At 37.1% G+C, this 12,420-nt stretch overlaps 1 protein-coding gene across 4 annotated transcripts in view; it reads right to left on the bottom strand.

Moving 5' to 3' along the window:
• The window catches only part of ASH1L (ASH1 like histone lysine methyltransferase), a 228,872-nt gene that overhangs the window by 214,376 nt on the left and 2,076 nt on the right, over positions 1-12,420 (bottom strand). The window contains exon 2 of one of the 4 annotated variants that reach the window (XM_087441959.1): positions 557-710. The exons of the other annotated variants lie outside the window; for them this stretch is intronic. The gene's annotated coding sequence lies outside the window, so the exon portion shown is untranslated. The remainder of the gene's footprint in view (positions 1-556; positions 711-12,420) is intronic. 4 annotated transcript variants of the gene reach the window in all.

Raw genomic sequence — 12,420 nt, 5'->3', positions numbered from 1 at the left:
CTATAAGTACAATGGTGTACAGATCTCTAGAGCTTACTCATCTTGCTTGACTGAAACTTTATGCCTGTTAAGTAATTATCCATTTCCCCTTACCCCAACTACATACCTCTACAAACCAGATCACCATCCCTTTTTTAAGGGAAAAAAAAAAAAGACAAATTGGACTTCATCAAAAATAAGAACTTCTGTTCATCAAAAGACACCACCAAGAGAGTGAAAAGGCAAGCCACACATTAGATGATGATACTTGCAATGAACATACAATAAAGGAACTGCACTCAGAATACACATTAACACCAGGTACTTTACAAAAGAGGATGTCCAAATGTCCAATAAACACATAAAAAGATGTTTAACCTCAACAGTCATCAGGGAAATGCAAATCAATACCACAATGAAATCAGAATGGCTAAAATTAAAAAGAATGACAACACCTAATGTTGGTGAAGATGTGGAGCAACTGGAATACCTATACATTCCTGGTAGAGTTATAAAGTCATACAATCAATTTGGAAAACTGTTTGACAGTATTTACTAAAGACAAAAATAAGCTTACCCTGTAGCCCAGCAATTCCACTCCTAGGTATATGCCAAAGAGAAATGAGTGCATACTGTTCACCAAAAGAGAGGAGGTGGCCAGGTAAGGCTTCACAGCATCAACTTGAACTTTGTCTCAGAAGATGGATAGGTGTTTTCTAAGCAGCCAGGCACTGGGAGGAACATGAAAGTCATGGAGATATAAACGAACCGTGTTTGGGAATGATGGCAGTTCCAAACAGCTGGAGCACAAGAGTGAGAGCCCCAGTGGGACACAAAACTGAAGAGGTAGGCAGGAACTTGAAGAGAATGCAAAAGAGTCCACTCTGTCAAGGCACATGGTCAGGTTGGGACTTAGAAACTGCTTGCAGAGAGATATGTGGGATGTAGCCAGGGAGGCTAGGTAACTGTAGGCAGGAAGCCAATCAGAGTGGGGCATAGATAGACAATTATCACTTTGTTGCCATTTTACCAATTTTGGAGAATAATTACTTTTCTTATACCCAGCCTGCCATTCTAATATTGGTATGTTGCTTTATAACTGATGATTCTCCAGAAATTATTGCATTACCAAACGGTGAAGGGGAAAGGAAGGTGGACAGATGACAGACAGTCCAGCAAAGATTTAGTTAAACCACCATCCAATCACCACTGTCCTTACACTAGTTTACTTCCATTTTTAAGAGCAATTTCTGTTGAAGAACAGGTAAAGAATGCAACTGTCATTCCATAACATTCATAATTAAGATGCTTATGAAACAACGGATATTGGCCTACAATCAAAACTGCCCATGAACTCCCAAAAATTATATACCAAAAATTTTACGTGCATATGAGCACTTTTCAGGAAAGGGTACAAAGGTTTCATTATATTCTTAATGGGGTCCGTGACTACTCCCACTCTACCACCAACACTACCACTACCACAAAAAGAGTTAGGATCCTTGGGGCCGGCACAGTGGCACAAGCGGTTAAGTGCATATGCTCCGCTGCGGCGGCCCGGGGTTCGCCGGTTCGGATCCCGGGCACGCACCACTTGTCAAGCCATGCTGTGCCAGCGTCCCATGTAAAGTGGAGGAAGATGGGCATGGATGTTAGCCCAGGGCCAGTCTTCCTCAGCAAAAAGAGGAGGATTGGCAGATGTTAGCTCAGGGCTGATCTTCCCCACCAAAAAAAAAGAGTTAGGATCCTCGGTTTTCAAGGCCAGTTTCTAAGGTAAGGTACAGAATGAATGCCCATGAAACTAGGTGGCCACTTTTAACCATCTAGTTCTAAGTCTCAGTGAATAGTTTCCAGATTTTTGTGGAACAGATTCATCTAGAAATATTTTTAGAGGCTTATTTGAATTCCAAATCATATTACTATCTTAAACATCTCAGTTCTACTTAAAAAGATCGCCTCTAAACTATCTGAAAATTTTTGGTAGTGTTTTCTTAAGGACACCATTTGACTGGAAGAGCACGGCTTTCTAATGCACACAACTGATGATTCTGACTTTAACTTGGGAAATAGAAATCATCCATGATATGGATCCCTAATTCTCTGGTGATTTCTATAAAATAGCAACAAGAGGCCAGATAAACCCTGGGGAATACACTGTTACTAGAAATGTTTCCTCTCAATGTTCTGGAATTAATTTCTCTTCCTGGACTGACAAAGTCCAAAATTACTGGCCTTTTAGGCATAGTGCCAGTTCAACAGATGGGCCCTACATTTTCCTAATGGTAGAGGTAGATTGGCAAATGTGAAGTCATGTACTCAAGACAGAGAGTATCTCTTTCATGCATTAGCTAAGAGGATTTCTGACAGGTTTTTATTTTATTTTATTTTTAACTGTGAAATTTTTGTTGTACATGATTGTTTATCAGTCACCATATAAGCGCATCCCTCCACCCCTTGTGCCCACCCCCCCCACCCCCCTAGCCCCTGGTAACCACCAAACAGTTCTATCTGTGCGTGTGTTGGCTTATCTTCCACATATGAGTGAAATCATGCACTGTCTGTCTTTCTCGTTCTGGTTTATTTCACTTAACATAATACCCTCCAGGTCCATCCATGTTGTTGCAAATGGGACGATTTTGTCTTCTTTTATGGCTGAGTAGTATTCCATGGTATATATATACCACGTCTTCTTTCTGACAGGTTTTTAAATCAACAACAATAAATAAGCTATATGCTGTGGCTGCCTTTATTGTCTGTTATTTCTATTCCCTTCAATTTCTTACACCTCAAACACATTTAAATAGATCCTCACCTACACCCAGAAAACATGTCCCAAAATGTGCAGTAAGTCAACCTAAACAATATTAAGCCCGTAATATTTACAAGTATTGGATCTTATACATGTATCTAGGATATTCGATGTGTTGACTCATTAAGTCCACGGATGAAAAACCAACTTCTTTAAAGGAAGGTTTAACAATGCCCAATGATAGACTAAATAAGTAATTAGAAGGCAGCTTGATCTCACTCTTACTCTGTAAGTTTTCAAAGCTAGAAACGGTTATCATATTAATGGGTAAAGAGCTTCATGTCTTTTGATACCTCATTCATTATTTTATAAACTTGCATTTATTTGTTTTACCTTATGTTGCCCTTTACAATGGTTATCTAGGAAGGTAATGACCACTCTGCCCATCGTTTCAGAGAAATCAAGTAGAAGTAGGCACTCTGGTTCTAAATTTCATATAAAACGAATGTTCTGATCTCTACGATACAAACAGCTATTTAACAGATTAAAAAAATAGCAATTTGTTCATCAACCATTTTATTTTTGTCTCTCTGTCTTGACTAGTTAGTACTTGTTAGGTTTTCTTAGTCAGGAAGGTATTATTTCTAAAATTATCAAAAGATTCCTTCAACCCTGGCATTCTTGATTAAATTCCTCTAAGTGTCAAGAATACCGCACAGCTCAGTCCAAGAACTTCATCTCTTCTCTATCTACATTCACTCTCTAGGTTATCTCATCAAATCCCGTGGCCCTAAACAGCATCTCCACACTGATGCTCAACTGACCTCAAGACATACATCCAACTGCCTACTCAATATCTCAACCTGAAACTTTTAATAGAAAAGTCAGAGTCAGTATATCCAAACCAAATTCTTAATTTCTGCACTCCCACAACCTGCTTCTCCCAGTGTTCCTCAACTCAGTAAATGGCATTCAACTATCAAGGCCATCATTGGAGTCATTCTTGACTACTTTCTTACTCAGACCCCACATGCAATCTAAGTTATCATCCCAACTACCTTCAAAATATATCCCAAATCCATCTCCCTGATTAACAGCCTAGGTTCAACTCCCAACCATCCCTTGCCTCAAAAATCATAACGGCCTCCTAACTGGTCACTCTGGTTGCATCACTGTTGCATTTCAAAGTGTATATATTAGATCAAGTCACTTCCCTGCTCAAAACCTTCCAATAGCTTCCTATCAAATCCAGAATAAAACCTAGACACTCAGCCAAGTCTTGTATGCCCCTATTATTACCTAGCCCCTGGCTACCTCTTCTACCTAACCTCTTCTTTCCTATCATTCCTCCCCACCTTGTTTACTCTGTTCCAGCTCTTTCCTATTTCTTAAACACACCAACACACCACTGTATCAGGGTTTATGTTCATGCCTCAGGTAGCTGCATGGGATCCTTCGTATCATTCAGGTCTCTGCTCAAATACCAGTGCCTCAAAGGACTTCCCTAACCATCTAACATCCCCTTACCTCGTTTACATTTCCTTTATAACACGTATCACTGAAATGTTATGACATCATATCCATTTCTTTAATATCTATCTTACTCACTAGAAAGTGAGCACCATGAAGGCAGTAATTTTTTACTGTTTTATTCACTGCTGTATCCCTCGGGCTGAGAGCAGTACTCGGTATAAAGTATACAATACTTGTTGAATGAAAGAATGAATACTCCTTCTGTTAGGCACAGGACACAGAATACTGGTTTTTATTTGACTCTGAACAGAGGACGTAACCCACTGATATCCCAACAGACTAAATGTCCAATAGATTGCCTGGATAAAACATAGGCATACAATAAAGATTCCTCAAGAGGAAGACATTTTTGGCCTAGAATTTATTTGCTGTGGCATAAAATAATCATGTTCCAAGGCATGAAATAATCATGTCCCTTCAGAAATCTCTAGTATACCTTAAGAACAAAGTTTTGCTTGAACCACCTGTAACAAGATGATAGCAGTATGTTACAGCAGTACTGAAAGATCTTGTCCTGGAAAAGGAAAATGAAAATGCCCAAGGACCTTATTTTGTTCAACACTGTATCCTAGTGCCTGGCACAAAACAAGCACTCAATAAACACATGTTGGTCTTGTTTCTGAATCAAAGGAGGTGGTTTAGGGAAGAGCTGGGTTCTGCTTTAGAAGAATACACTGGGCTCCTAAAAAATCAAAGGAAACACTGATCATGGGGCTGGCCCGGTGGCTTAGTGGTTAAGTTCGCATGCTCTGCTTTGGCAGCCCAGGGTTCGCGAGTCCAGATCCCAGGCGCGGACCTACACGCCGCTCCTCAAGCCATGCTGTGGTGGCGTCCCACATACAAAAATAGAGGAAGATTGGCACAGATGTTAGCTCAGGGCCAATCTTTCTTATAAAAAAAAAAAAAGAAAGAAAGAAAAAGGAAACACTGATCAGCTTTAAAAAAGGAACTATCAAAACTAAACCCAGGGCCTGCCCCGTGGGTTAGTGGTTAAGTGCGCGCGCTCCGCTGCTGGTGGCCCGGGTTCGGATCCCGGGCGTGCACCGATGCACCGCTTCTCCATGCTGAGGCCGTGTCCCACATACAGCAACTAGAAGGATGTGCAGCTATGACATACAACTATCTACTGGGGCTTTGGGGGAAAAAAAATAAATAATTAAAAAAAAAAAAACCAAAACATTGAGTACGTCATTTAAAAAAAAAAAAGTACAATGATGTACACCTGAAATTTTTATAATGTTATAAATCAATGTTACTGCAATAAACAAAAAATTAAAAAAAAAAAAAAACTAAACCCAGTTCAGTTCAAAGACTTAAGGTTCTCCACCTCTATATATATAAAATATATCCCTGTTACCTTTGGAGACAAATTCTTGATTTGGTACGAAGGTAAAAAGAAGCCAACACAAAAGCCTAGCCTGAAGTTAAGTGGGAAAATATAAAAGTAAAATTCACATGTGAGGAAAATAAGATAAATTGAGAATTAGAAAAAATATGTATACATGTAAGGAAGTTGTTTATATACACTTTCAAAAATGTATTTTGCATTATTTTTACCTCTTGTAGAAATTATATATAAAAGAGGTCATTTGTTTTGCTAAAAAAAATTCTCTTTTCAGGAAATGAAGAGGAGAAATAACTTAATAGCAAATTTGTATTATCTGCACTTGCTACATGACATACATTATGCCAAGCACTTCAGACAGAGTACCTCGTACAATCCTCCAACGACCCTATAAGTATAATCATCATTTTACATTTTGCTAAAGACTACAGTCAGTAAGTAGCAAAACTGAGATCTAAGCCTAGTCAATTTGATTTCAGAGTCCATGATCTTAACCACAATTTGGGATTTTTCAACAAATTGAGAGGAGGCTGAGAGATTTGTTCATTATTAAGAAAAGCAATTATACATTTTTTTATTTGGCTGGATACGTATCATCATCAAGGCTTGATTAACTAAATGCTGAAGGAATGAGGTGTACTGTAGTAAAAATTTTCTTTTTCTTTTTTTTTTTTGGTGAGGAAGATTGTCCCTGAGCTAACATCTATTGCCAATCTTCCCCTTTTTGCTTGAGGAAGACTGTCTGAGCTAACATCTGTGCCAATCTTCCTCTATTTTGTATGTGGGATACCACCACAACACGGCTTGACAAGTGGCATTTAAGTCCGCACTCAGATCCACTGCAAACCCCGAGTCGCAGAAGTGGAGCACACGAACTTAACCACTACCTCACAGCACTGGCCCCAAAATTTTCTGAGTAACTAAAACATAATCAACTATTTTCTCGATTTTAATCTTTGTTAGAAATTACCTTTAACTGCAACAATATACTATTTTGTCTAAGTAGAGTGTATTGAACATAGTTCATCTCTATTTTGTTGATGATCTCTAAGTAGAAAGGTCAACCTTATACAGCACTGAAGACACAGGAAATCACAGGAGAATGGGTGGAAAGTATACTGATCCAAACTACAGTCCCCTGAACTCATTCTGCTATGTTACACTCATTTTCATACCTCTGCAGATGATCTTCCTCTACCTAGAATGCCCTCTCTAAGCCTTACTGAATAACTCATATTTATCCTTTAAAATCTGGTTCTTCCCACTTGTAGGAAGCCATCCCTAACCTTTCCTTTCTCCTCACAGATTTAATAACTTTCTCCCCTCTTTACCTGGGAGAAATGTATTACACTATATATTGTAATATGTTTGTTAACATGATGTTCCTCTTACTAGATTCACAACTGTTTTGTGAATGAGGCAACTCTCTTTGCCACGAGGCAAAAAAAAATTGTGTCTTTTTTCCCAACACCGAAGCACAGAAATGGGAATGAAGTAATCATTAGAAAAACGTTAGTTGGTTGAATGATGAATGAATGAATGAACAAATGGAAGAAATACCTGTTAAACCGAATTAAACCCTAATCTTGTTTTACATTTGAGGCTTTTTCTTTAAACACACACCCCCCCCCCCCAATAAAATTAACTTAAATCTGGGGCCGGGCCGGTGGCGCAAGCGGTTAAGTGTGTGCACTCTGCTGCGGTGGCCCGGGGTTCACCGGTTCGGATCCCGGGCGCATACTGACGCACTGCTTGGCAGGCCATGCTGTGGCGGCGTCCCATATAAAGTGGAGGAAGATGGGCATGGATGTTAGCCCAGGGCCAGTCTTCCTCAGCAAAAAAACAGGAGGATTGGCAGATGTTAGCACAGGGCTGATCTCCTCACAAAAAAAAAAAAAAAAAATTAATTTAAATCTCTAATTCACTGCAGTGTCAAAGTGACTGCTCTTTTTTCTTTGATATGCTTTTGCATCTAAATTTTAACTTCCCAACCTGTGTTATCATTTAGCTTGATGGAATCTCTACTTGAGATTTATATCCTCCAATCTTCTTTGAAGACCTTTATACTATATATAATGTTCACCAAGTAATTATTACACATGACTGATTCACTCCCCCATTTCCTCAAATGTCAGAGTTAGCAGTTTCTTCTTTCAAAGACTATCTTTTAAATTCTCTCTATTCAGCCCTGTTAGGCTTCTTATGTTAGTAAATATTTAAACTCCGGAGCTTTCATTTTCAGCAGTGCTGAATTTAAGAAACCTTATCATAAGGAATGTCCTCTCCACATTCTAAGTAATGTCATTTACACCAAGCAGCCATGATATAGCTACTTTATGATCTGACACACTGCCCACCTGTGGTCTTAGAACAAATAAAATTGAATGAGAACAGTGATTTGGTATCAAGTGTGAAAAAGACAGAACAAAATGTAAAACATGAAGATTAAGTCAAAGATTCATGATTTACTTACTGTGGGACTATAACATAAGATATAAGAAAAGATAAATTAACCAAACTTTCACTAACGATAGAACTCACTTTCATCTGAATTATAATATAACTGTCAGCCTTTTGTGGAAGGAAAGGATATATATCTAAATTCTACTTTACTAGCAACCACTTCACATCTCTATACTCTAATTCATCTTTGTAACTCAAAAGGAATATTTACTTTCTTTTTATACAATGTTTCTACTCATCATGATAATTATGCTCTGTAACATGGTTCCTATTTAGCAATTTAAGAAATGGTATGGATTTTCAAATGTGTAAAATTAGAATTTCAAAACTCAAAACAATGTGCATTTCATGCTCTTTAAATAGCAAGTTGATTTTAGACCAATTTCAGCTCCTGTTCAACATCACCAGTATCATCTGATTTTTTTTGTGGTAAGTGGATCCAGTTAGAAAATGAAGAGGAACTAAGAGGAACTAGAAAATGTTTTTAAGATCTTGTCACTATGACTAAAAAAACAAACAAAAAAACTGTAAAAGACATTATTTCTTGTGCATTTGAAAAAAGCTGATAAACTTTTCTGGCAAACATAGGAACTAACTGTCTGCATTTTTTAATGCCAACATCTAAAAGCAGTGAGGTGAATTTCTATTCAGCTCATTTCTTCTTAGTTTGCAGAAGGAACTCCTGACAGGTAATATAGATTAAAAGTATTTGATGTAACTAGTTTAGATCCAACTATCATCAGATACTTGATTTAAAAAGCTCATAAACCTGACTATGTAGAAATAATTACTCATTTAAAAAGAGTGAAAAGAATGTACACACTGAAGTATTTATGGATGAAATGATATAATGTCTGGAAGATCTGCTTCAAAATAAGCAGAGTGGGGGAGGAGGAAGTGAGGCTAGTAGATGGGGATATAGTGTGATAACTGGGTGTTGATAACTGTTGAAGATGATGTTGAATATACAAGAACTTTTTTCCATTTAAAAAATGAACAAAATTAAATGAAAAAAGTATCAATCTTGTCATCAACGTGGCATATATCTGAGAGCAAATGACTAAAAACTACGAAAAGCAAAAACAATTAATGCTAAAAATAAAACTTGACAGATTCTTCAAACATAAAAAAGTTAGATGTTCAATGAAGGAAATACAACTCTGAAATAGCAGTAAGGTTATTAGCTAAATTTCTGTCATCACTTGAAGCCATAACTTATTAATTATGTTGTGTCAACATCACACTGCCATTAACACCCCCAAAGAGGCAGTTACTAGAAAAGTGATTTCTAAAACATGAAATATAAGATTAACAGTTATCATTAACTAAGATGACAAATTTTTTTTTTTTTTTTTTTTTAAAGATTTTATTTATTCATTTTTTCCCCCCAAAGCCCCAGTAGATAGTTGTATGTCGTAGGTTCACATCCTTCTAGTTGCTGTACGCGGGACTCGGCCTCGGGTTGGACGGAGATGTGGTGCCTCGGGGCGCGCCCGGGATCCGAACCCGGGCCGCCAGCATCAGAGCGCGCGCACTTAACCGCTAAGCCACGGAGCCGGCCCTAAGATGACAAATTTTAAGTACGAAAATCTAACCTCTCCATACAAAGACTATAAACAAAAAAAATTACAAGAAATTTAAAGAAAAATATTTTTAAAAACCCTAGCAATATAGCTCAAAACAAAACAAAAACTACTTTCATTACCCTCTCTTACGGCAGCCAGGTTTAAGACATCTCATGCTTTTGGAAAGGCTGGCACAAAGCAGACCTCACAGCAGATTTCAGTAAGGCTGTATATTAACTTTAAAAGACTCAGACCAACACACACAACTCAAATAGCAACATGAAATTATTTAACTGGAGATGCACCACCTAGACATATGGTAAAACTTGATTGTGTGCATGAAGACCATTTTGGGCAGGAGTGAATGTGGCCAATTCTTTATTCATAAGGCATAGAAGACCACTTAGAATAAAGCCTCAAGTGGTACTGCTAATACTATAAAGACACAGTGCCTAGCAAGATATAGGTAAGTTATGCTCTATATCTTAGAATACAACTCAAGAACAGGACACAAAAATCACTTTCCATTCTTGATCCTTAAAGATCCTGAATAACTTTTTGTGATTATTACAAGCATTATTTTTTTAATCTCATACGTAGAAGAGACTATATACATATGTATTTATATGCACACTACACACACATATATATGACATGTTGTAAAAAACAACAATAAAAAACCATATACCTACTACCCAAGTTAAAAATTAGAGAAAATCTTAAACTTTTCACAAATTTATATGACATCCTTACACAGAGGCCACGACATGAAGAGACAATCAGACTATTTTTCTTAGGGTCTCTCCATTATCTTACTGAATCCTGTAATCTGTCCTATTAAAACACCTTTCTGAATTTCTTCTTCTTTTAAAAATGCAGTAATTATTTCTAATTTCATGGGCAGTCTGTCAAATAGCTACTGGATTTTACCCCAGAAGTGTTTTCTAGATGCATGTTATGTCCAAAAATGACATTAAGACCTTTTTACATAAACTCACTATAGAAATACATCCGGGCCGGCCCCGTGGCTTAGCAGTTAAGTGCGCGCGCTCCACTGCTGGCGGCCCAGGTTCGGATCCTGGGCATGCACCGACGCACTACTTCTCCCGCCATGCTGAGGCTGCGTCCCACATACAGCAACTAGAAGGATGTGCAACTATGACATACAACTATCTACTGGGGCTTTGGAGGAAAAATAAGTAAATAAAATTTAAAAAAAAAAAAAAAGAAAAGAAACACATCCAAAACAAGATAAGGAATGCAACCAATGTCTGCCTCCTTTTCAAACCAGAGTTCTTTCATCCAAAAACATCAGATGATACCAAAACACATTTTTTAGCTACAAAGTTGCATAAAGAGTGTAAAGAAGTTATACCTTCCTAAGAATAAGTAAGGGCAAAAACTCTCTGCAATTACATCACAAAACCTCAACTTCTAGGACCATGCTTCCCTCCTCCTTGCCCTTTTGAAAGCCCCTGCCATCATACAATTCATAGCTTCAATAGGATTAAAATCTCTTCAAGGACAGAGGCCATATATTTTATTATTCATATTTGTGTCCCCTGCATAGAATTAACTCAATAATGTTTGTTATAAACAAGATAAATTCCAGGAAATGAGCTTCAAAACACCTCAGTCCCAATGCAAAACTGAATAGAGATGAGTTTGAGAATAAAAACATAATGAAAAAGAATAAAGCTATAAACACTTGTGCTATATTCTCTTATCACCTAATTCAGAAGCATGTTCTAACACTACAGAAATAAGTTTGCAAAGAATAAAGAATAAAACAAAAAGAATAAAAAACATGGATCTTAAAATTCTCCTTACTGTCAGCATGCTCAAACACTGTCACAGAATCTTGGATCTTAAACTCATATCAACATCTCCACTCCCAAAGTGTGTATATATATACATATATACATATATATATATATATATATACATATATACATATATATATATATATATACATATATACATATATATATATATATACATATATATATATATATATATATATATATATATATATAAAGGCTTTCAAATGAGACCTGAATATAAATTGGTTCTACTTCATTACAGTTTAAGTTCCTGAAATTGTATGCATCATTTGTGTGACTGTGCTTATGCTCATTTTGTACAGTGAGGGTCTTTCATCAGATTCTCAGAAGGACAAGTGACTCCAAAAAACTTTAAGAACCACTAATCTAGCATATCAAAAACATTCCATTTTCCAGAGAGACACAGTTAAGTTGGTTTAGTTCAAATATTCTTCCTTCATATTCATAGAGGGGATCCTTACTACAAAATTAAGTCTTTCGAAGAATTCCTTCAGCCCTGCCAAAAAGTTCCAATATCTACAGACACATATATCAACAATTCCCAGATCCCAAAAACTGTTTACTCATAAACGCCAAAAGATAATGCAAAAGAAGGCACACATTATCACAAACTGGCCATCCTGTTGGATTCTTAAATACACTTGTATCCTTCCACATTAAAATGTCTGGAAGATCTAAATTCCCTCCAAACTGAAAAGACTTTTTAGGAAGGTTTTCTAGTTTCAATTTCGCACTGACTTGTCTGCTTTGCTTGACTTAATACATACCACTGTCAAGACAAGTCCCCTCATATGCATCCAGGATGCATCCAGGCTGTTTCAACAGGGTCACCTTGATTACTCTCACCCCAAGGCAGGAACAGTGTATAACGAGTAGTTATTCAACAAATATTTGTTGAACGAATGAAAGAAGATCCTTCTTCCCATACATTTAAAGTTAAGC

Source organism: Ceratotherium simum, chromosome 2 (genome assembly GCF_057802395.1).
Source record: "Ceratotherium simum simum isolate JZ-2026a chromosome 2, ASM5780239v1, whole genome shotgun sequence".
NCBI lineage: Eukaryota > Metazoa > Chordata > Mammalia > Perissodactyla > Rhinocerotidae > Ceratotherium > Ceratotherium simum.
The sequence above is the reverse complement of the archived record's forward strand: the minus strand, read 5'-3'. Positions and strand labels throughout refer to the sequence as shown.